The 25,677-nt window shown below is 39.3% G+C and overlaps 1 protein-coding gene across 3 annotated transcripts in view; it reads right to left on the reverse strand.

The window, feature by feature from the left end:
• Window positions 1-25,677, reverse strand: part of ZNF462 (zinc finger protein 462) — a 110,968-nt gene that overhangs the window by 54,940 nt on the left and 30,351 nt on the right. The window contains exon 1 of one of the 3 annotated variants that reach the window (XM_073636137.1): window positions 21,039-21,146. The exons of the other annotated variants lie outside the window; for them this stretch is intronic. The gene's annotated coding sequence lies outside the window, so the exon portion shown is untranslated. Of the gene's footprint in view, window positions 1-21,038; window positions 21,147-25,677 lie in introns of those variants that run through there. 3 annotated transcript variants of the gene reach the window in all.

Raw genomic sequence — 25,677 nt, forward strand, 5'->3', positions numbered from 1 at the left:
CATTTTCAAAATTATATAAATCGTCTCTAAGAACCATGGCACTGCCAAACCTGCATTTATCTGCATTCATAAAAGCTAAACACAGGAATGCCAGTGTGAATAAGGCCTTAAACAGGAGGCCCTACTGTAAGACTTCCCTCTAATCCTGTTCTGGTGACAACTTTTACTTTCCCCACACTTTCTATCCCAGTGGCAAAGGACATTAGGAAAAAAAGAGGAGGTTGAATCAGCCTAGCAGGAACACAGATAGCAATAGAAACCTGACAACTTTTTTTAAACTGGAGACACCAATGCTATAGCTAAGGAGAGGAGATATTTCAGATAGGCAATGGGATGCAAGGACAGGACAGCAGGGAAGTTCCAGTTAAACAAAACTCAACATTCTTGATGGAAATGAAGACACAAATATACACAGAGTTTTATTTGTGGCACGAGAAATGTGGAAAATCAGGAAAGCATCTCATGTATCTGAATATAATGCACACAGACTGACATTTCCAGTGACACAACATTTCCATATGTAAAACACTGACCAACAACATACTTTTTCCACCGACTAGTGGGTTACTAGCATTTTTCCATCTAGAACATTCAAAGAACAATGCCACATTTCAAAAAGGCTAATATACAGATTAATAATATATGACCACTGGTCTTTAGTGACCCTACAGTGTAATAGTAATAAGTAATAGAGCAGTTTAGGAATAGGTGTACTAGGCCACCTCCCTAGCTCAACAACCCAAACAAGGGCTGGACAAATCCCACAAGCTAGGTAACCAATACTCTTCAAAAATTATAACTTGTACTAAACATCTGAGGTTTTCTCTAGTTGGTGTAAATTCTCCTGGACTCCTGGATTGGACAGACGGCTTGTGATATCTTTATTTGTAAACTTAAACTAACCTAGCCTAAACTAATCCCATCCCCCACCTTAGCATGGTAGCTGTGGCATCCTCCAATGTTTACAGCCTCAGGGTGGAAATCTTCTTTAACGCTAGCCATGCCTGCACAATAATCCATTATGAATTTACATGGTACCATACTCCGAGCAGCAAGGGCTGAAGAAGATGTTTTCACTCAGAGGAAGTAAACAGCAGAGGTCAGTAAGTGTGGGTTTCTGGGTCAGGTTACATTAAAAGACTTGGGAGGGTGGACTAGTGAATTTGCCCTTCATTGTCCTTTACTGTAGAATTCAAGAGCAATCTGGCGTTCTTCTTTTTTTAAGAACTGTGGGGCATGTTGAAAACAGAAAAGCAGGCACAAGATGTTATTTGGAAACATAAAAAAGAAAAATGAAGCTAGAAACTCATTGCAACTAAGCAGAAAAAAGTTTTCCTTTTTCTAAAGGTGGTCTGAAAATGGAAAATTCTCAGCAACTAGATTTCTCCTAACATTTTCAACCCACTCTGTAAAAAATGGAAGCTGACAGCTACAGGCAGCCATCTCCACTTTATATTCAACTAAAGCTTTATTAAAAGAATTATAGCTGTCAGTTAGAGACATATGGTGCACACCACACTTAAGTAAGAGAATTCTAAGAGCTATGCCTATTTACAACACAGCTAAATCATAAACACCCAACAAAAGATCATACTTTAAAGTGCATAAAAGCATACAACTTAAAGTTCTTAATATATTATTCTCATTAGTGATTTAAAAAAAAAAAAAAAAAGCTTCACACATTTTCTGTGGAAAAGACTCAGCCTTGTTCTAGTTATGTTCCAGGAAGCACATGGCAAAAACAGGGCTACAACCATTAACCATATAGCAGGATGCTGCTCAGCAGAATAATTCCTCCAAAGCTTGCTTATTGAGCTTTCTCCTTGAAATGTCCTTCAAGCAACACTTGAAGATCAAGCTCACACAGTTATTTTAAGTCTATCCACCCAGATTAGTACACATAGAAGAAAACACAAGGGAAGTTATAATACACCCAGGAAATATAAAACTGAAATGAGATCTCCAGTCAGAAACACAAAATCACTAGCAAACTAACATAGAGACTGTTGTGTGCAATTCTTTAGTAATTAGGTGTCTTGACAACACCTGCAAAGAACACTGCAAACCCATTTAAATAAAATGACAGCAAACATCTATTCAAGGAAAAAAAAACACAGGGAAATGTGTTTTTGCATGGATGTCAAAGAACATACATGTTCTTCAGTGGTACATACAAAATCAAAAAGCCCACACTGGTGAACAGCTTTTCACTTGACATATTTATTCTCCTATTATTCCAAAAATAAAAAAATAATCAACCAAAATGCTTGTAGAAAATGCAGTCAGACCTACAGATTATTGGCACATATAGAAAGTCTAATATCCAAATTATTTGGGATGCATATAAAAACAGACATTTAGAACGGCTCTGCAATCCTTATTTTGGTATGGCTGTAACACACACACACTCACACACACCAAATATAACCTTTCACCTTTTTTCCCTGCTGGTCAACATCCCTCTATTCCTGAAAGAAAGAGAAACCTGAAAGTGCATCTACTAGAAATGTTCTCTTTAATGCAAAGGTAAAATAGAAGGTTGTTAGCCTCAACTTCTCTTGCTGTTAGGCTACCAGAGATCCAGGCAAAGCATGACCACCCACACTGTCAGTTTAAAGTTGCCCACACAAGCTTCAATCCATTTGCAAAACCTCATTTAACTCTCACAACAAAGGTGTAGTGCAAGGGACGACCCCACCTGATATAAACTAAATGGACTGCTTGGAAAGCCCTTAGCCCTACATAGCTCTTGATAAACTGAAAAGGCATTTATACTAAGACTATACAATCAGCTTTTAACATGTGTGGAAAGCTAAATAGACAAATTATATATATATATATATATATATATATATATATATATATATATATATATATATATATATATATATATATATATATATATATATATATATATATATATATATATACACGGTCTGGTTTATCCTAACGGTCATATCTGGAAATATAACATAACCAATAAAATATTTGGCTCAGACACAGAATTGTTGCAAAAATGAGGTGAGACTAATGCAAGCTAAAGCATGAACTCTGTACAGTTCGAAGATGTGTATGGCTATTCCTAGTGGTTTATTTTTTGTGAACAGTTTTCCAACATTTAGCCCACGTTCACATTGGGATGATTTGGCATGCGATTTGACATGTCAAATTGCATGCCAAATCGACTGCTATTGCCGGCAATAGCACCTTCCGAATCGGTGTGGCGCTGACTTTGCCACGCCGCACCGATTCCTAAAAGTAGTTCCTGTACTTGGCGACTTTGGGGGCAATTTGAATAGACATCTGTGCATGAACCCACACAGATGTCTTAAATCGCCCCCGAAGTCGAACTGCATTCCGGGTTTGAAATCAGCTGAACTCGCACAATTTCAAACCTGCTTCAGTGTGAACCTAGGCTAAATATCCATTTTCATTCTTGTTACATTGTAAAAAAAGGTGAAATTATCATCTTGCACACATTTAAAATACCTCATAATTAACTTGACAAAGCTTTATCTAAGCAGCACATTTGTGTCTTTCTTCAAGATTCAAAATTTGTGTGTAATTTATGTTTGATGTAGGTCCGCCCATATTCTTGCCCAACAAAATGTTTTGTGGAGAACAGGACATCTCAAAAGATCGCTTAACATGTTGTAACAATACATTTTTGTACCAGCAAAAATGGCCAAATTACCTTGAGAGAAATCTACTGTCATTCTTAGGCTCCATTCATACCTGAGCGTATCGATTTTTTTGTTTTTTAAGCTTTTTTACAGCTTTTTAGAAGCATTATTACAAGCGCTCTACAGCTTCAGGCATTTTTGTTTAGCCAATAGAAAGCAGTCTAGGAGCAGGATAGAGACAGGAAAACAATGTTCTGGTTAAGGTGAAAGGAAAAAGCTACTTTGGAAAGAAAAAGGCCTAAAGCCTAAAGACAACCTTGTCTCTGTAACCAGAAAGTGTACTAAACAAGTTATTTTTTATAATTTCTTTATTTTTATTTTTCCATTTCTGCACATACAGTCAGACAAGAAATTAAAAAAAAAAAAAAAACATGATAATAACTCGTTACATTCCATTCCATATGCTCCTGTCTCTTTCTAATATATTATCCAATAAAGATGGATAAAAGAATGAACCCAAATAAACATAAAGAAGCCACAAAAGAGGCAAAGAAGACAAAGAAATAAGAAGAGTAATCTTCCTCTCTCATTTCCGCCCTCCATCTTGTTACACCTTGCCACGTCAGGAGGGGGTCCCTTCCCCCAGACCCGGCCATAATACTCCAACTACCTCTCAGTATTCCAACTGCAGTTTCTATTTATAGTCAATTTCCCCCTCTACTAAACAAGTTAAGGCTAGCCACTCAAACTCACCTTGTGGAGATGAAGGCAATGAGGAAAGTGACCTTGTGAGTGAGAGTAGACAGAGGAATAACCCCAATATGTTCAAAGGGCAGTTTCCGACAGAAACAGGTTAAGATCCCATGGTGTAACTGGGGAATGTAGACAGTAACAATTTTAGCAACACCTTGTACAAATGATTTCAATAAGGAGTGAGAGACGAGGTCTTTGAAAGAAAACCACTAATGCTAAAACTTGACCCTTGCGGGTGCTCAGAGCCAAACGATGGTCCATATCCAACTGTGAACTTCCTGGGATGGAACTTCTTTGCCTCATACCATGAGATGTAGGCTTTACAGGTGCAATGGTAGACTTTGCACAAATTCAATTCCCTAGCCTTCAAGAGTCTAGTCAAGAAATGGGTTTGCTCCTGAGGTGAGAAAATGTCAATGATTATAAGACACTAGGAAAAAAAAAAAAAAAAAAGAGAGAGCATGCCTGGAGTGGATAGGGGTTTCATTAGGCAGTCTTACAGCTTTGTGTGCCAGTGTCTGAAGGCAACAACATAACAATGTCTCAGAATTACTTCACGCTGTCTCTTTATGAATGATTAAGAAACAAGATTTTTGACTTGCAGAGAGGTGGAATATGTGTCCCTCAGTGATCTTAAAGAAAAACACAACCTATTCATGGTAACCAAAAAATATATTTTTTTTATCATTTATTAAGAAACACAAGGTCCAGAAGGAATTCGGGATGTCCCAAAGCAGTGCAACTGATGGGTGGGCAATACACAAACACTAATATGCCCACAAATGACCAGGTAAACTGGGGGCTAGATACAGTTTGAAGTGCTGCCTACTTCTCCACCTGGAGAACGTGAACAATAGACCAGGTGGCAGGCTTGGAAACCTGGTAAACAGATGCCTGATACGCAGAAGCACTTACCCTTCTAGTGGAGTGTGCCCTGACAGCAAAAGGGTTTTAACCTTATCAGGAATCAGCCCTCAGGAATAATTAAGGGGTCAGAACACCTGAAAGAAGTCATGGTTGGGAGATAAACTGCAACAGCTCGTACTATAGTTTGTACCATATCCAAACATTTGAGGCAAATCTCCAGATTAACTAGAGCAGTACAGCGGAATAGAAGGATGGAAGTACAATTTTTAGGTTAAGGTGGAAGGAGGTAATCACCATCTGTCTATGTAGAACAAGAAAAGGGTCTTCAATAGCTTGTAACACATTCAAACAATGGAGGAAAATCTACCTGGGATGAACTGGAAGAGGGGAGAAAGACAGAAGTATGTCCTCATTAAGGTGAAAGGAGGATGCCACCTTAGGGAGAAAAGAGGCACTGGGTCTCCAGACAACCTAATTTTGACGTAGAACAAGAAAGGAGTTCTCTACAAGAGGGCTGCCAAGTCAAAATAAGGAACTATACACAGGGCACATGCAACATATTTAAAGAAAATGAACAACAGCGCTGTTCCCAATGCCGCGTACACACGATCGGAAATGCCGCCAACAAAACTCTGATGAGAGCTTTTTGTCTGAAAATGCGATCATGTGTATGCTCCATCGGTCTTTTGCTGGCGGAATTCAAGCCAGCAAAAGATTGAGAGCATGTTCATGTATGCAAGGCAAGCTTGAGTAGAATTCCGTCGGAAAAACCATCCAAGTTTTTTCTGACGGAAATTCTGATCGTGTGTACGCGGCATAAGAGTGCTTGCCACACATAAAATGGGTCACAACACAAATGATGGAGCATTAACCTGCTAGGAGAATGAGGCAGGAGAGAGCATTGCATGCCAGAGGACTTGCAACAGTTAAAGTTTTACAGCACGGTCCCTCGAAATGCTGGGGTAGAACTTCAATCTCCAGAGTGTGAAGCAGATGTAACATAGGCCAGGTTTCAAAAAAAGACAAAGCCCTAGTACTTAAGGCAGCAGTGGTCAGGAGGGCAACCAAATAAAGCAACAAGATACTGGAAAGTGCCAGTGCAGGACCCAGTTATATTCCAGACAGTTTCTGCCCCTCAGGTGGGCAAAAGAAGTCTTCAGGAACAGGATTACACTAGCTGGTGTACCACGGCCCTGGACCTGTAAAGTGCTCTGCGGTTAACAGACACAATACATCAATTGTCTGGGCAGCACCACTGCATGAAGGTCACATCATAGGCCAATTGATACAGAGCAGCATGGGGAAGGGAGGGCTGAATCAGGTCTCTACAAATATCCCAGGGTCCTAACAATTATGCTGAATAGTCTGGATAACCCTTGTCTGTATTGCTTGAGCATAAAATGTTCACATAGTAAATGCAATGTCATTCAGATTTTAGTGAACGCAAACTTTTGAAAATGTCATCAGTGCTAATTTGTGCCTTTACACCATGTATACTACATTAGGGAAGATCACAAATGCTAACAAAGTTAAAGAACTGAGATATCTCCAAAACTAAAAAAATAAATAAATAAATAACACTTTGGGACTTGAATGGAATAAGGAAGGAAAAGGCTCTGTGATTAAATAGGAAAACTGATCTCTTATCAAGTTAAGCTCTACAATTACAGACATCTCTGTGCAAGTTTATACAACTATATATCAACCTGAAAAGTGTAGCTGACATAAGGCCCTTGCCTGATATCTACAAATTCAGCAGGTCTGGATGCATTAGGAGGTGGTCATTATCACCACACATGGTAACCATAACAGTGCAATAGTAGGCCTATGTTACAGTTAAAAGGTGACCATTGAATCAAACAGGAGGCAATGATGGTTCAGTACTGTCAGCCTGCTATAACACAGCCATTGTTTTCTCTCCTGCAAAACTACTGAAACCTGCAAACTGACTAGTTATGTAACTAAATCACACCATTAGGTGATTAACAGATAGAAAGTGCAATGATCCTCCCGTTTTGTTGCATTGCCAAAGCATGTGAAACACACACTTAAAGACTTTTCCGTCAAAGAAAATGGAGCCCAGGATGCACTTCCCCCTTTCATTTTGCCTTAGTCTTCCCCTAATCAAATTGTAACATCTTAGACTTCTATCATGGGTAACACCAATACTCAGTAACTAATACCCAGCTACTCTGTACAGCAGTGGCATCAACACAGTTCTCTATAGAACTCTATATTCTCTCTACAGAACATGAACACGTGGATGCAAATATGTACTGTATTACTGTACATCTACACATACAGTTGTGCTCAAAAGTTTGCACACCCTGGCAGAAATTGTGCAATTTTTGCATTAATATTGAAAATATGACTGATCATGCCAAAAAACTTTTATGTAAGGATAGCAATCACATGAAGCCATTTATTAACGCATACTTTTTTGGATCCTTTTTAAATCAAATGATAACAGAAATTACCCAAATGGCCCTGATAAAAATACCCTGGAATGTTTGGCCTTGGTACAGACACAGAAGGTGGCACCTTCTGGCAGCTCAACCTAGCAGCTCTTTTTTGTTCAAGTATCTTTGAATTGTGCTCCTTAAAAACAACCACAGTGTCTTTTTGGAGAGCAGCCTGTATTTCTCCTGTGGGTTTTTCTCTGTATCCTGAGCAATTCTTCCGCCAGTTGTGGCTGCAATCTTTCTTGGTCTACCTGACCTTGGCTTGGTATCAAAAGAGCCCCTAATTTTCCACTTCTCAATAAGTGACTAAGCAGTACTGACAGGTATATTAAAGGCTTTGGATATATTTTTATATCCTTTTCTATCTTTGTAAAGTTTCATTACTTTGTTACGCAGGTCTTTTGACTGTTCTTTTCTACCTCCTCACGGCTAACAAATTCATTGACTATTTATACACAGACACTAATTAATTAAAAAGCCACAAATGTGGGAAATTAAGCTTTAATTGCAATCTTAACCTGTGTGTGCCACCTTCTGTGTCTGTACCAAGGCCAAACATTCCAGGGTATGTAAACTTTTTATCAGGGCCATTTGGGTGATTTCTGTTACCATTATGATTTAAAAAGGATCCAAAAAACTATGTGATAATAAATGGCTTCATGTGATTGCTATCCTTAAATAAAAAAGTTTTTTGGCATGATCAGTCATATTTTCAATAGTAATGCCCAAATTTCACAATCTCTGCCAGGATATGCAAACTTTTGAGCATGACTGTAGATACAAACATACATGTTTCAGCAGTTAAATTATTGAACAAAAGCCAACGAATGCCAACTAACTCACCTGTTAAAGACACTCTAAATATTTCACAATAGACATGCCAGGACTTAAAGAACTGAACTCTGAAAGTTGTGCCCAATAAAAAGGCAGGCAGAGGCTAAAGAATTAGTCACCAGTATTGCCATTGGTCTACTTACAACTGTTCTTTGCCCATTTTGACTTACTATGCTTATTCTGCATTGTGCATCATTGTGGAGGTGGCCATCTTGAAAAACCAGAGTGGTTTTGCTTCTTCATGTAACAGCCTTCAGCAAAAAAAAAAAAAAAAAATGACACTAACAAATCTCTTTCCAAATCTCCCGAGAATAGCATTCAGGTAACAGTGTCTTAAACTGGCTATATATTGAACTAATTTTGGCCAGTTCCCAATGAACCAGCCGAAATTGGCTCAGTGGGTGGTCGCACAGGACTCACTCAACAAAAACCTATCGTTCACACTACCTTTGTTGAAGGAGACTGCTGGAATTTTTTTTATGGAACAGTAACTGCATCCTGTCAGCAGATAGATTCGTCCATCTGCACTATTTAGTGTGGATTGAGTAATCTATTAGGTTTATTTTGATGAGCCTAAATTAAACAGCGTATGGCCAGCTTTAGATTCACACTGCAGATATACAGCCATAAGGCTGTGTGCAATTGCCTAGGCACGTTGTTCAGCACACTTTTTGAGTTCCATTCAACTTTTAAAAGTAAACCTTTTAAAATATGTAAAACTAAAACTGAACAAAATGCAGACTGAACAATGATCCTTGCTTTAGGATTACTAGTTGCTATCTTATTGAATGCCAAAACTGTTAAAATACATACAAACTGCTAGAGAAGAATGAGCTTCTCTTCAACAAACATGACCCTATAGCCCTATTCCACCACTAACTGCAATGAGCCAAGCCCTGGGCTCTGTAATACTTTCCCAGGGAAAGATTCTGACAACATGCAGAACTTGTCACCATATACAGTTTGCTGGAAGCAATTCTGTGCACCATGCATAGTTTCAATTGTATTAAGAAGAAAGGATTATATGAATGGATAAATCTCTCTCCTTCTGTTGTTCTTGAGAACTGTTAATAACCATGCATAGTCACTCTTAGTCATTTATCTTATGCCAACAGGCTTTTCAAACTGTAAACTCCAATGTGCATAACATAGTAACTAGATTTTGAACCTGTATAGACTGCCACACATGACCCCCAAGATGTACTTAAATGGACACCATTATGTGTCACCGTCTCTTTGAAAAGGTTCCCCATTTTTACTTACCTTATCAGTGCACTGTCAGAGCTCCTTGCTCTTCCACAGTAGGTGAGAATTTTTAAGGCTTCTGGGTAAGGGGAGCATGTGGCCTGCTGCTTTGGAATGATGACTGGGCCTAGCAGCTAATTGCTAGGCCCAAGCACTGTCAAATGTTGGAGTGAAGTGATGTCACTACCCCCTGGGTGCCGACACAACAGATCTCAGCACTAACTGTACACTGTACTGGCCATGGTTACAGTTTACCAGACAGGAAGTCAGACCATGGGATGTCACCAAGCAATAAACTGGGTAAAAGCAAACACTAGCAAACCAGCACTCAAAAAAACCCATCAATGAATGGACCTGAACACATTAAGATGACAACTTGAGGCTGGGTTTACATATATGCATATTGGATGCGAGCTTCCCCACATCCAATTCGCATGACAGGAGAGCATAGCCGGCCCTCAATGGAGCTGGTTCACATAGCTCCAGGAAGGGGGGGGGGGGCTGTGTTCCTCATTTAAAGGGGGTCATGTGCATCTTTGGTCCCGATTCAGGTGCGAATTCAGGCAAAAATGTGGACCTGATTTGCTGAATAGGGACACACCAGACTTGTGAACCGCGGCCACAGCATATGTGAACCCAGCCTCAAGCACCCTGGGGACGAAGCTTGTAAAGAGGCCTGAACATCCATGAACAGAAGACCAGGCAGCATCCTTGTAAACCTGCAAAACAGATGCTTGATGCTGAAAGACCGAAGAAACACTGACAGATTTGGTGGAATGGTCCTGATAGAAAAGCGAGGAACTCCTTCCTTCAGGGCACAGGCCCTGGAAATGTGTAGCCTGAGCCACCCAGCAATGGTGGAAAAGGAACCAGGATGTCCCTTCTTGGAACCTTCAAGGAGAACAAAAAGGGAGTTTTTTTCGGAAGGAAGATATTCCAAAGCATCTATCAACAGAATCCTTAAAAAGAGAATATCCTCTACAGGAACAGTGAGATGCTTGTTGACAGAAATGTTAGGCTCCACTACTGGGACAAACCAATGTTTCATAAATTCCTTTTCCATGAGATATAACTCAGCAATGTTATATAAATACGTTTTCAGGATTTGGTCAACCCTCATGCAAAGCACAGAGAATTTGCATGTGCAGAGGAAAAGTCTTTAGTGCCCATAGGAGCTTGTTTTGGCAGAGGAGATTCCAGTGGTACTTGGCAAAAAGTGTGCACCGCATCAAAAGCGAGCTCGCAATAGAAAGCATATGGCGTGAAGCCATAGCTTGTAGCTCATAAAATGAAGGAGGTGAAATTTCCTCTGCAGGATCCCCTGCTGTGTCCCCCTCATCTTCCTTGAAAAAGTTGGGACATTTACGGTCATATCCCAGAATAAATTTAGGTGGTGGAAAGGCAGATAGGGGTTCTAGAAGGGCAGAGTGTTTTCCAAAGAAATCACACATAGCTGCAATGCAATCTACCAGATAGGCCATCTGTTGTGCACCTAAGAGGGAGCTAGAATGAAGCTGAATGGTGTCAATACAAGACCTTGCTCCGATGCAGGGGAACAGCTATCACTCTGAGCATTTTTCTCGTTTTCATCATTGCCGTCTGTAACAAGAGTTTTATTAGGCCCTTTTTTCTCATCTCCTTTGGGCCTTGTCTCTGCCATGGCTAAGCAGGGAGATCCCCTGTGGAGTACTCATGAAATGAACTGGAATGAGAGGGTATTAGTGTATCTGAGAAAAGAGTCACGCTAACCCAAGCACTAACCAATGTCCTGTTCCCTATGAGAAATTTACATTAGAGATAACACAATAAAGTGAACACCCCATGTGTAAAATAGAACCAAATAAAATACAGGGAAACCCTGTTTTACCTCATCCACACTGCAGGTTTCCAGAGGAAACCAATCTTCACCCGTCACAGTGGGCATACTCCCAAAGGGGGCTTTAGAGTCTGGGTGCAATAGGAATGGGCCATAGCCCTGAACTCTTATAACCCTGTGGCCAATTACACTCATTCTACCATGTGCCATGTTGAGCACCAAATGCAGGATCCAGTGCCTGAAGCAAACATTACAGGCTAGCGGTGGGATCTGGCTATTGTTCTCATGATATACATCAAGGGTAACTGATCTGGAAACTGAGCCCTGGGTAATAAGCAGATAACCCTTCATAGAAGTGTCAGTTGCAGTCGTGAAGAAAAAAAAACAAAGGTTTTAAAAAGGAGAAGATGTCCATTATCCAAGGACACCACAGCAAAAAACTGAAGTCTTAAGCCTGGTACACACCACTATTTTTTTTTCCGCTCGACCTAGCATTAGTACAGCAATCTCCACTGCTGTTCTTTTGTGTTCTGACAGGGGGAAAGCCCCCCCCCAGTCAGAATACTCCGGTCAGCGCTGAGAGTGCAGATTAGGAGCCGGTTGGCTGCTGTCTTACCAGCCACCTTACACAAGGGCCGAATGTCGGCCGTTTTTTATTGAACCGGGCGACGTCACTCAAAAAGCCTGTGTGTACAGGGCTTTATGATGTATGTGAAAGTGCACTGGGGGGCGGATTGGGGGGCGTTCCCAGCAAAGATTGTTCTAGTGTCTAATCACCTAAAAGTAGTGGCATATAAACCATGGCCTATGATCTCTTGTCCTGTGTCTTGTTCGATTAGGATAAAAGTGTTGCCTTTAGATATACTTTAATTTTTCTTTTTTAAGTACAGTTTCTAATATTTAAACAGATTCACTTTGTAGTTAATAACTATGCTGAAGATATGGTAGTTCATTATCCCTAGAAAATTCAGGCAGCAACAAAGATTTGTACATGGATTACAAAGGGCAGCTTATTCTTTTTTGTCACTGAGTAAAATCCTTCCAAGTACTGAAGAGAAGTCAGTGGAATTTTCCACTCTTGAACATGATCTGCTGCTTCAGACCATATCTGCACTGAGAGCTTGCTTCAAAGTGCATAAGTATCAGTAACTGAGCTGGTGATAAAGACATCCCATTTGATTGCTAAGGTTTCATTAAAACTGGTAGACCTGTTTTTAAAAATATTAAATGACCCTCATGCCTTCAGATGTTTATAGTATCTGCTTACAAATCTCAGAATTCTGAAGGAATGGTTGTATTAAAGGTGCTGGAGGCAGGGGTTCCAGATTGAGCCACTCAAACCCACACAGGTACGTAAGCAGTCAGTGTGCATGAACATACTGGCATTCAGTCAGTACTCCAATTTCAGTATTATGTCCACTTGACCTTTAAGATGAAGCACGGTTTGATTACAAAACTAATATTACTTGCTCAGCTAACCCATTGCTAGGGAGAATCGAGAGAAATAGTGCAGGAGTACAGAATATGTTGTTATCTTCTCAAATGATACGCAACCTGCTTGTAAGGTGGAAGGCCAAAAACATCTTGACTTGCTTCATTCATCACATGCTGAAAAACATTATGGTTTGAGATTTTCACTGAATATATGGTTCTTCAGGTACTCTGGCATCTAGCAACATACATGACTTATGTCTATCAATCCAATTACTCAAAGTTTTAAGCCTTTTCCAGATAGCAAGCAATTGAGCTGCAAGTTTGAAAAGGACTTGCTAAGCTATTGCTGAACTTGCTAGGCTTTACAAGATTGTTGCACAATTGCAGCAAGCCCCCATTACATGACTCCAGATCAACTTTCTTTGCAAACATTCTGCATGTCTGCTGCAAGTTTTGGTTCAGTTGTGTTGTGCAATAGTCATCCCACCACAGGGGTCACTGTGACATGCAGAGCTCTTGCTGTAGACTCACCATTGCAACTTTGCTCTTGCTAAAGTCTTACCATGCAAATTTGCTACAAATTGTAAAAGTGTCAACTAGAACTTGTGCTTCAAGTGCTCTGCAAGTGTACAGCAATTTAACAAGCCTTCAATTCAACACTGCTACACATGTGTGGCAAGTTATCTATGCTCTCTTTGTTAATACTTAAACTGAAAGGAAGACAAATGTTTGTTCATTACAAGGCAAGCAAGGTCTTGGATACAAATATCCACAAAATGTAATGCCATAGCTGACAGCTTTACACAGCTACACATTAAGAAATGGCCCAAGCTTCCATCTTGCTGGATATGGCAATTCTATTGAACAATTCGATACCCCTGACTGACATTTCCATATAATGTGCTCCTCTATTGATGGGACAAACCTTCCCATTCAGTCTGACTGATGAATATTTTAGGAATTATTTGCTATAAACGTTCAAAATGGTTCACACTAAACATTCTTTCTTCTTGAGCTTTTGACCACTTAGTGGTTGTGTCCACACTCTTGTGCCTTTATTTACAAGCAGAAAACTATAAAAAGTGAAAAGGTTTCCAACTGTTTTTGAAGCAATTTGCTTTTGAAATTTTCAGACTAAATCATCTTAAAATTGGGAATAAATAACAGGCACTACAAACTTGAGTTACTTCCAAACACCTACCAAATTCAATGCTGCTCAGAAACTCTAAATATGATTGATGGCTGTGGGGAAGTAACTACAGTGCATCCTGCTGACACTGATATAACAGCATAAATACTTGCCAGCTTAAAGTCTTGTGTTGATAAACAAATACAGCTTGCTTTCAGGTGTACCCACTTAATTTTGAGATGATTCTGAGATCATCGACAGGTACATCAGGCCTGCAGCTGAACCTGGGAGTGGTCTTCTCAATTTCACCTTTAGTAGACCTTGTTCACAGGGGCTTCATATTGTATAACAGCTGTGTGTATAGCAAACTTTTACAAAGCATTTGACAAGCTTTACTAAAGCCATTAAAAAAAATTCAGTTCTAGTTCTAAAATGTTGAACACAGTTCTTGGAAGGTCAGGGCTGACTCCCACTTTGAACAAACTGCTAGCAGACTTTACACTTCAGCAGTGCTTTAAGATTTCTAAAAAGTATTTCTAAACTGTAAGACTAGGTTCAAATAGGAGCAGTTTCTGAAAAGCGATCCACAGTGGATTCATTTTCAGAGGGCAGTAGAGCAGTGGATTCTAGAAGGCGATACTGCCACCTTCTGAATGCCTGTATTTTTTTGCAAGACTTTTATTTTTTTTGGAACAAACATGCCGTAACCAGGAGTAAAGCATTGCTCATTGACTTCAATGAGTGAGCTTACAGGTTGTACTGCAAAAAGCCAAGTCAAATTTGCAGCGGCATGTGCTCAACCTCCTCCAGTTGCCTTGTTAGGCTTTTGGCAGTCACAAGTGGGGTGGGTGAAATGACTGAACTTCCTGGTTTTACCTTCTGTGTAAACAATGGGGGAGATTTACTAAAACTGGTGCACTCAGAATCTGGTGCAGCTGTGCATGGTAGCCAATCAGCTTTTAACGTCAGCTTGTTCAATTAAGCTTTGGAAGCTGATTGATTTCTATGCAGAGCTGCACCAGATTTTGCACTCTCCAGTTTTAGTAAATGACCCCCAATGGCTTACTGAAGAGTTTTTTAAAGCAATGTTTCTCAACTCCAGTCTTCAAGTACCCCCAACAGGTCATGTTTTCAGGATCTCCCTCAGATGAAACAGTTGTGGTATATACTAATGCCGCGTACACATGGTCGGACTTGCCGACGGAGCAAGCTCCGTCGGCATTTCCGACAGAAAAATTTAGAGCATGTTCTCTAAGCCCGTCGGAAATGCCGACAGAAAAAGTCCGTTGGGGCATATACACAGTTGGATTTTCCTCTCTGACTTTTTCTGTCGGAAATTCCGACCGAGTGTACGCGGCATAAGGCAGTTAAATGGATCAAATCACCTGTGCCATAACCTGTTGGGGGTACTTGAGGAGTTGAATTGACAAACATTGATTTAAAGGATTCAACAAAGCTGCTCAAAGGTTGCAAAAAGCTTTAAAGGCCTTCACAGAAGATCAAGAATAACTCAAAAAAATTATACTCCATATTTCATAGCTTCTGTGTGTAAATGAAGATAGGAAAAGCATGGGCATAACATTTTTTGAGCACCAAAATAAATAATGAAACCGTATTATCAACAATATCAGTATCAACCTCTCCTAACTTGATAGAAAATATTTGTTGACAAGGTGAAGGTGTTGTAGTAATATGTAGCTTTTGAAAGGAGAGGAAGATCATTTGAGCTGGGAGCTGAACTTGTGGCTGCTATGAGATATCACTGACATTCCTTCGAGATAGGCAGATCTCCGATCACAGCCAGTAGAACATCTGCCTTCCCACTGATTGTAATATTTCTTCAAAAAATAATTACCAACATGGTTCCCTGTAAATCCTTCAAATAAAGAATTACCTGAAGTAAAAGGAGGTAACCAATTTATCAAAAATACTATTAGGTTTATGTCCATATATGATTAATTTAAAGCACATATACACATAATTGCATTATTATCTACTATATGTCTACCAAAATGATGAGAAAAAGAATGATATTATGACTAAAACTTGTGATTTTTGGTGAATTTTTGTACATTTTCTTATAGCCACTTCAGCATTTCTATTTGAGCGTTACACGTTTTACATTTTAGTAAGCACTGAAGATCAGCATTTCCTATTTCCTGCTCATGTCTAAAATTAAAAAGGGGACTATGAGCAGAAGTTTAGAATTACATTTACCAGATGTCTAAACATGACACTTTCCACAGAATGTTATTCCACAAGTAGTTTTGCTTTACTCCATACAGTAAAAGTACGACTTTATTAACAAATGGGGTACATTATTAGTGTATGATTATGGCAAATCTCCCTCTTAGGTTCCTCCCTGTATGATTATGGCAAATCTCTTAGGTTCCATAAGTGCAGTGGTGGAAAGACAGAAGACAACCATGTTTTCATAATTTTTTTTTTTTTATCTGGGCCATTATCACCCATACACAGCCAGGTCAGATTATGTGTATAGTTTTGACCAGAAGCTACAAGCTTTTGTCATGGGACAAAAGAGCTTCAATGCTAAAGAATAATACCTGCACTTTACCCAACATGCACATACACAATACAATGAATATTAAAAGTTCTCTCAAGGTCTAAAACATGGGTTGCAAGACGACCTCCACAACACCAGCCAACCACCTGAAATTGTCCAAGCAAGTCTATCTCAACGTATGAAAAACAGAGTGTTTTCAAGCAATTTGAAGTCATAGCATGATTGCCCTGAGACTGATATGCCCTGTACACACGGTCAGACATTGATCGGACATTCCGACAACAAAATCCATGGATTTTTTCTGACGGATGTTGGCTCAAACTTGTCTTGCATACACACGGTCACACAAAGTTGTCGGAAAATCCGATCGTTCTAAACGCGGTGACGTAAAACACATACGTCGGGACTATAAACGGGGCAGAAGCCAATAGCTTTCATCTCTTAATTTATTCTGAGCATGCGTGGCACTTTGTGCGTCGGATTTGTGTACACACGATCGGAATTTCCGACAACGAATTTTGTTGTCGGAAAATTTTATAGCAAGCTCTCAAACTTTGTGTGTCGGAAATTCCTATGGAAAATGTGTGATGGAGCCCACACACGGTCGGAATTTCCGACAACAAGGTCCTATCACACATTTTCAATCGGAAAATCCTATCGTGTGTACAGGGCATTATTATGCACTTTTAATCCATGTAATATATTACCTCCATAGTACTCAACTGCAATCCTCAAAGTGCATATTAAATCTTTTCAGTGTCACAAAAAAAAAAAAAAAGAGTTTAATTCTGTATTCCCTTGGGTTGCTAAATAAAGTCTTGCCAACTTTTTTTGTTGTGGATAAAGCAAGGCACTGATAGATCAACTGTCAGGCTTTTATTGCTTTCTGTGTCTTGTTGGCCAGACCCTGTCAGTGGGACATCTGCCCAATGGGGAAACAGACAATAACAAATGCACCAACCCTACTGTTTTCAGTTGAGGGAAGGGTTAGAAATGTGCTGTCCTGTCTCAGTGACACCTTGTCTGTCAGACTCTGACAAGAAGGGAGGTTAACAAGCAATAAGAAACTGGCAGAGGTTTAAACCCCAGTTAAATTTACCTGTAGAAAAGAGTTAAGCTGGTGTTCTATCAGATTAGCAAACCCGTCAGATAATGTAACAGAAGTGATGTTCTGTCAGCTGCGCATGTGTTCCACCACTACCAGGTTTGCTAATCTGACAGAACACCTGCAGTCAGAAGAAGGCAGCGGACATCTTTCTATACCCAGCTACGTCTTGAATTTCAGAGAAATTTTAGCAATAAAGTGAGCGTATATAAATAAATATAGATTATTGACATCTGTGATGCTGTTTGGGTGTTTAATTTTGAAAGCCTAAAGGTTTAGCGCTGAGCAGTACAGGGTGTACCAATATGGCCTTCGGCACCTTCCTACTGCTTCTTTCAAAATGTAACATCTAAACAGCATCACATGTGTCAACATACTATATTTATTTATATATGCTCACTTTACTTCTAAACTTACTCTGAAATTCAGGACGTAATTTGGTGTAGTAAGATGTCCGCTGCTGCCTTCGGACTGCAGGTGTTCTGTCAGATTAGCAAACCTGGTAGCAGTGGAACGCATGCACAGCTGACTGAACGTCACTTCCGTTACCTAATCTGATGGGTTCGCTACTCTGACAGAACACCGGCCATAAATTGTTTGAATCTCAGCTGGTTCTGAAGGGACTGGCCAAATTTCAATCCACCTATGGGCAGACTGACTGTACCCAAGTTGATCCTTCGATCGATATGGGTATAAGCAGCATGTCAGATTTGTACATGCAATTATTGCCAGTGGCTATAGCTTCTAGCAATAATCACTGTGTTCTCTCGGCAGGGACAGCAACCTGTGGTTGCAGAAGAGATAAACGCATCTAGAGGTTACAGGTTACATCTACAGGTTACAGCACACACTTTAATTTTATAACACCAGAATGTTAATAATACACACAATACAAATATATGACAACACAGTATAAGCTTACTTGAAAAATCTGCTTTCATGTTGTGATTACTGCCTCTCTGCTGGTCAACTATTTCCACAACTTCCTAGTATCCCTGCATGCATTGCAGCTTCTCCTCTGCTGTTTACTTTAAATGTATAAGGACTACATATTCCATGGTAGTATACTGCCTACAAGGCGTGATTCATGAACAGACTCCTGAAACTCCTCCTCTCAGCACCTCTATAGTTCAGAAGGCAGGCTCTGTGAAATCTGTGACACAGCACTGCCTACTCGCAGCGCATAGTGGAAAAGGGTCACATAATTCAAGGAGGTAAATATGTGGGGATCTTCATAAAGTAAGTTTATAAAATTCACGATTATTCAGATTAATAGGATTAGGCTAGCAATAATTGAAATATAATGCGGCAGTTATTGCATGGGTTTCAAACATTGACAATAAACTTTGGGGTTGATTTACTAAAACTGGAGAGTGCAAAATCTGGTGCAGTTCTGCACAGAAGCCAACCAGCTTCCATTTTTTTTGTCATAGCTTAATTGAATAAGCTGAAGTTAGAAACTGATTGGTTCCTATGCTCAGATGCACCAGATTTGCACTCTCCAGGGTTAGTAAATCAACCCTTTTATATCTAACTTTAGCCAGGTTATAATATTATAGCAGTTTTATAGCAGTTTATCCCACCTCCTAAGAAACTCTAAGAACTCCTCCCTTTCCTTCCTAGAAAGGCCAAACAAGAATGCTCATGTGACCAAGAATTTCTGTTCAGGATTGCAGTTGAGCCAAGCAATATTGCGAAAGGATCATGCTGGCACATCCAGCTGCTTTCTGGTACCTATAGACAGCTTTAATCCACAAGGCAAATGTAAACAGTGCAACAGGGATTCTACTGTCATCAGCTCCTCTTCCTGTAGGCTGTGATTCCTTAAAAATGCTTTGCCTCCTGGTTTAAGAAGACAAGAAGAGTCCTTATCCAGAAATATGTAGATCAGGCGTTCTGACTTCACTTGCTGAATGCTTGTTCCAGGTCAATTAAAGTACTGAAGCCATAGACAGCCAGGCACCTAATATTGTAAAAAAAAAAAAAAAACCCCATTGGCAGCATGCATCTCTTCAAGGCCTATATACACTTGTGCGTTACCACAGTGCATGGCAATGCACCTCCTCTATCTGGGTGGGTTGTAGTGTCATGAATGGTACCTCAATGCATTGTACAGTATAGCCCAACACAGCACAGCATGATGCTTACAGTAAAAAAACATACACATTTCATCCATCTTCGCCCCTCTTACTTCCGGGGCAGAGGACTCCAGCTCTGTGACTGTCCGGAGTCCCGCGACGTCACTCCCGCGCATGCACGAGGGAGCCATCAGTCACAGCACTTGTTAGTGAAGAGACGGCACAGATGGCCGCTCCTTCACAGCGCATGCACCGATGACATAATCGGCACACTACAAGTAAATTTCTCCTAAACAGTGAATGTTTGGGAGATATTTACAGTACCTATAGGTAAGCCTTATTATAGGCTTACCTATAGGTAAAAGTGACAGTGAGAGGTATACAAACAGAAAACTCATTCACAGAAAATGTACCACGTAAACAAGCTTATAGCAGTTGGAAAAGTTTTAAAAAAAAAAAACAACTAAAATACCTGAAAACCTGTTTAAATATGTTTGGTTTTCATTAGCATTATCTTGCAAAAAAAACAAAAAACAAAAACAAAAAAAAAGAACAAAAATCACGGAATTAAACCATAATAAAATGCAATACTATGAAAAAGCTTAATGGCTAAAATACGTTGCAAATTCATAAAAAATAAATTTCTGTAATGTTAAAATACTCATTCATATAGTTGCAAATGTCATGCCCCTTGGAGAATGGGAAAAATAAATCATGATTGAGTGTTAAAATGAAGAGCTGATAAGAACTTGAGGACATTCAGTCATCCTGTTATGCTTAATTCTTTCCTTTGTCACAATCACATTTTTTCACAAACACAAATAAAAACCAGTTTTACAACATCTATCTTAAATATTTATCTTTGTGGAATTTGGCATCCCTAACTTCTGTTGCTTTCATTCAAGAAGGTGCATTAGATTAATTAGCTATCCTTCTGCTGTTCCTACCACCATGCTCTGGCTTCCTCAAACACACCAGAGAAGCTTCCCACCCCCTCTGCTATGATCTCTCAAAGCAACCCAATATGCAGATACAAACACTCTTGTCTGCTCCAGGCAGTCAGTGACACACAACACAAAGCACACAGTAATAAAGTACACCTACTCTGAATAAGCACCAGAAGACAGAATGAAGAATTGAGTACTGTTAGCAAAACTGCTAAAAATACCTTCACGTTGAAGAGCTGAATGTTTTTTTCTCCTTCATCTTCTCTCCATTGTGTCCACATTTCAACTGACTCACATTTCTCTTCATGAGCCAGGCAGGAAGTGATATGGAGTGACTCACTGTCCAAGTGCCCACCCACTATTCAATGATAACAACCCAGGTCAGGAGGAACACAGCCAGCTTGTGAAGATGAGAGAGGACATGTGCTACAGAAAACCTGAAGCAAGAAAGCATGATCTGAAAGACAATGAGGATCTTCTCAAACACAAACAGCCGTGTCTTTCCAACTGCTGAGGATGGCTTCTCAGCTCCTGTTAACCAGGGCATGCTGACACATTTAGTTCTACAACAGCTTGAGAGCCACAATATTCTACCAAAAGTGGATGAAATATCTTAACACCAGATAGCATTTCAGATGTTCATTAGATTGACAATTGCTTTTTAATAATTTTACTCAAGGAAATTCATAACTTGCTATAAATTAGCAAAACTTGATTTTTTTTTATCTCCAGTTTTGCAAGTGGATATGGATTTCTCTATACAAGAGCTACCAAAATCTGGACTGAGTTTTCATGGACAACTTCAGGAACTTTAGACAGAAAAAAGTGATCAAAGAACAGGTCAAACTCCAACTGGACAAGACTCAATTAGTGGGTTACGGACATGGCAGCTTTCCAACCAGACAAGATATAGTTGCTCCATATCAACACAACAAAAGCTTTTAGACCTTTGTGGCCATCCTAGAGCACAACTGTCCATCTCCAGTCCAGGGGACTACACAAAGCCTCAGTCCCCACAACCAAAGGGAACATGCACACTGGGCTTAAAATATGTTGCTTCTACAAGAGTTTTGTGTTTTTTCTCCTGCCTGTAGAAGCATCTCAATGTTATCCCATAGGGGAAATTTACTAAAACTGGAGCACTCATAATCTGGTGCAGTTGTGCATGGTAGCCAATCAAATTCTAATTTTAGCTTGTTCAGTTAAGCTTTGGCAATAAAACCTGGAAGCCAATTGGTTTCTATGCAGAATTTTGCTAGATTTTGCACTTTCCAGTTTTAGTAAATAACCCCCTATGCATCTATGCACATTACAGCGTTTCGAGGCTGAGTTTCTAGAGGAGAGTTTAGAGGTAGAAAAAAGAAAAAAACATCACAAATGTGTTTTAAGAGGAGTTTTCAGGAAGAAAAAGACATTCATAAAATGCAGATTTTAGGAGAGTTCAGCATTTTCAAGTGTAAAGTCAAGTGAAAGATGAGCAGCTGGGAATGTTTTGAGAAAAAAAAATGCTTATAAAAGCAAAATGCTTATAAACTCTCCTAAACTCTTGTGCTACTATGAGCATTTTTATGCTGCTTTTTCTGCCAGAGGTTCTGGCATATTTTTCTGCTCCTAGTGTGCATGGACCCTTCAAAGGAATCTCTTGGAAAATAAATATGGGCTGCCATTGATTACTTGTCTTTGAGATGCTGGATCCATGGTGGTCATGCTCATCCATGCTTCACTGCCTAAAGAGTCAGACCCTGAACAAGTATGTACATGAAGGGCGCACCTTAAAAAAATAAGTCAGCAATAACAACCCCCATAGCTCTATTCTGGCAGATTTATTTCATGAGCACCCAATGCCCAAACATGCAAAAGTTACCTTTTGCCAGAAAGTCAACGGATTACTCAACACCTTCTGTCTCACAACTGGTCTTTTATTGAGTGAAAGTTGAGTTGTGGAAAGGGGTGGGTCAGCCCTCACCTTTCTGACTTTGCATATTAAATTCTGGGATCGGGTTTATAGCTTTACATATCTTCAGTTTGTAGGAAGACTGCATAGTTTTTGCTAAGATAAACAGCATTGACATAAAGATAACTTACAATCAAGTTCATGTTAATCACAGTGCAGTGCACATTTTGCAACTTCACATTAAGAAATGGAAAGGACATCCTAAATGCTAAATTGTGGGCTAAGGTTTCTAAATCAATGACACCCTATAACAATAGTTCACGGACACTTTCAGGTTTATTAAACAAACAGTGTAAAGCAGTGTGAAAAGTATGTTACCAATAACAAGCAATTAGAGTCTATCTTGCTTCACTAATTTTGATAGTTAATACACATTACTGCATTTTTCAAATTGTTCCATGTCCTGTTTATTAAATAAGCATTTATATTTTAATGACAAAATGCAGTGTCAAATTATCAAAAGTGTGTGTAATTGTTATAGATCACCCAACATAGTATATTAGAATTATATGGATATTAAAGGCCACATGTGGACAATAATAGGAAACATAAAAGGTCATAGCCACTGTCTAAAAGATGTTCAGAAAACTAGATGATAATAATTGTGATGGGAGTTGGTCACATCATTAAAAGTAGTTGAGGAAGATAGGTTACTATAGAAAAGTTTAGTCTAAATAAATGTAAAGGAAAAACTCCTCCAAGGTAAGATCAGTTGGTGAAAGTAGCAGGAAATTTACATATAATTCTATCTCAATTTGGTGATTTGGCATTTGAATGTTTACGTAGATGCAATATTTGAGATCAGATATTATGGTTCTTTATATTTTTGGACTGGAATGACTATGTCAGACAGCCAAGTGAGAGGGGGTTGTAGACCATCTGGAACGCCCTTTGTCTTTGACTTTCAAAAGGTGGCTATTTGAAACAGATCCACCAAGCATTTCTTGGTTTTCCGTGAAATATTTTTAAGGTGATTGATAGCAAACGGACCCCAACTTCTTTTTTCCACATGAAACAAAAGTGAAGAATACATATTCCTAGGTTGGCTGAGTAACACAATAAGGTGGTCTGAACTATAGAGCCTTTGTGGATGAGGTCAGCATCCTTGATGGGACAGGATAGCATTGATGTTTTAGCTTTGGATGGCATGCCTTTTCATTTCTATGGATATCTTTCAGAAACAGCAATTAATTTTTCTATGGCATCTTAGGTAAGGGGAACAAACTGCAGCAAATGCACAGAATTGTACCATGCATTGTTCATGTATGCATTTCTTTTTGAAAGTATATATCAATTACAGAATACATATGAGCAAACAATATGCGAGTCGCAGAGAGGACTTTGCCCACAGAACACACTACAGATCACCTTCTGTGGTGTACATCAGTCTTCTGAGCGTAGTACTCAAGGTTATTATTAGAAGATGACAGTGCAGTGACATGAGCAATGCTCACACTCATGCTAAATCAGCTTAGTCCTAAAGATATTATTTTCTACGCTGAAGCTGAGAGATGTTCAGATGTGTGATGCTGATTGCCAGTTCAAATGAACTAATAAATCAATGCTAAAATAAAACAGGGCCATAATGAAACCAGAAGAAATGTAATGTCTGTATTGTCTATACCAATCACTGTCTGTGTTAATTTGCTGCACTACGCTATAACAATGAGAGGTAAATTCAGGTTGCTATAGGCAACATACGCTTGTTTTATTCCTGCAGTTTTGCAAATCTCTCCAATAACTTTTCTAGTGTTTATTTTTTTTATATATTTGTATGTTACTGTGTAATTGACATATGAAATTTGAATTTAAATTTGAAGAACACTTTTTTGGAGGACAGTAATGTGGTAGACACAATGCAGTGTACATAGAATTGAGGAGATGCCCATCAGAAATCTATGGAGATGTAGGAAGGAGAACATTTTTCATAATATATATGTAGGAAGTTGATAAAATAACAGACATACCTAAATTACATGCTAAATGCAGGAGCCTAATAACCAGTAGGGCTAACATAGGCAATTCAGATAGCTTCCTGTTCTTCTTGGACAATCCTAGAACCATGTAGGCGGGTATTCTGTACCAGTATTAAAAAAACACTCTAATATTTTGAAGCACGAAAGATGGAAATGTACTTGCAGTCTTGCTTCAGAAGCCAGAACTCAAATCCTTGAAGGTACTTACTTCAAATGGAGCATGTCAAACAAAATTAGGACCAACTATTTGGGGACTCACTGGTCACATTTATCAAGATGCAAAGACAGTCACTGGAGTGCTGTCTTCTTGCATCCTGCTTTTTTTTGGTGGCCCTACTTGCCATGCACCTTGCTACTCACTTGTACATGTACAGTACAGGATGAACTCCTCTAAGTTCTAGATATGGTCACCAGAAAGACTATAAAAGCCATATAAATTATACTGTATATTATGATATTCATGAAACCACTAGCTGCCATTCGGACATGTGTTTTTAAGGTGCGCATTCTGGAGCTGGCATACAAATTTTTCTTTCATTAGTAATTGAATCAGCTTAAGATTTGTTCACACCGCAGTGCATATAAAACAAATAGAATATGCATGTGCATTAATGCCTTTTTTAATGCGTTTCCCTTTCCCTTTACTGTGCTTTCAATTGTGTTTTTCTAATGCTTAGTATTGTGTTTTTTGTAGGATTTTTCGCTACTTCTTCTCACATTACCAACCAACCAGGAGATCTAATGAGACACATCGCCCCAAGTAGAGTCAGACCTCTTAAAAGAAACCTTTCTTTGGGTTGAAGAAGTGTGTTTGACAAAAAAGTAGTTATAAATGCATTGTTCCTAATTATGGATCTTGTATTTTTATGTGGCATAGGAAGAAAGAGGCGCTGGGTTTGGATGGCAAGACTTATTCCAAACAGTTCATAA

This window comes from Aquarana catesbeiana, linkage group LG01 (assembly GCF_042186555.1).
Source record: "Aquarana catesbeiana isolate 2022-GZ linkage group LG01, ASM4218655v1, whole genome shotgun sequence".
NCBI lineage: Eukaryota > Metazoa > Chordata > Amphibia > Anura > Ranidae > Aquarana > Aquarana catesbeiana.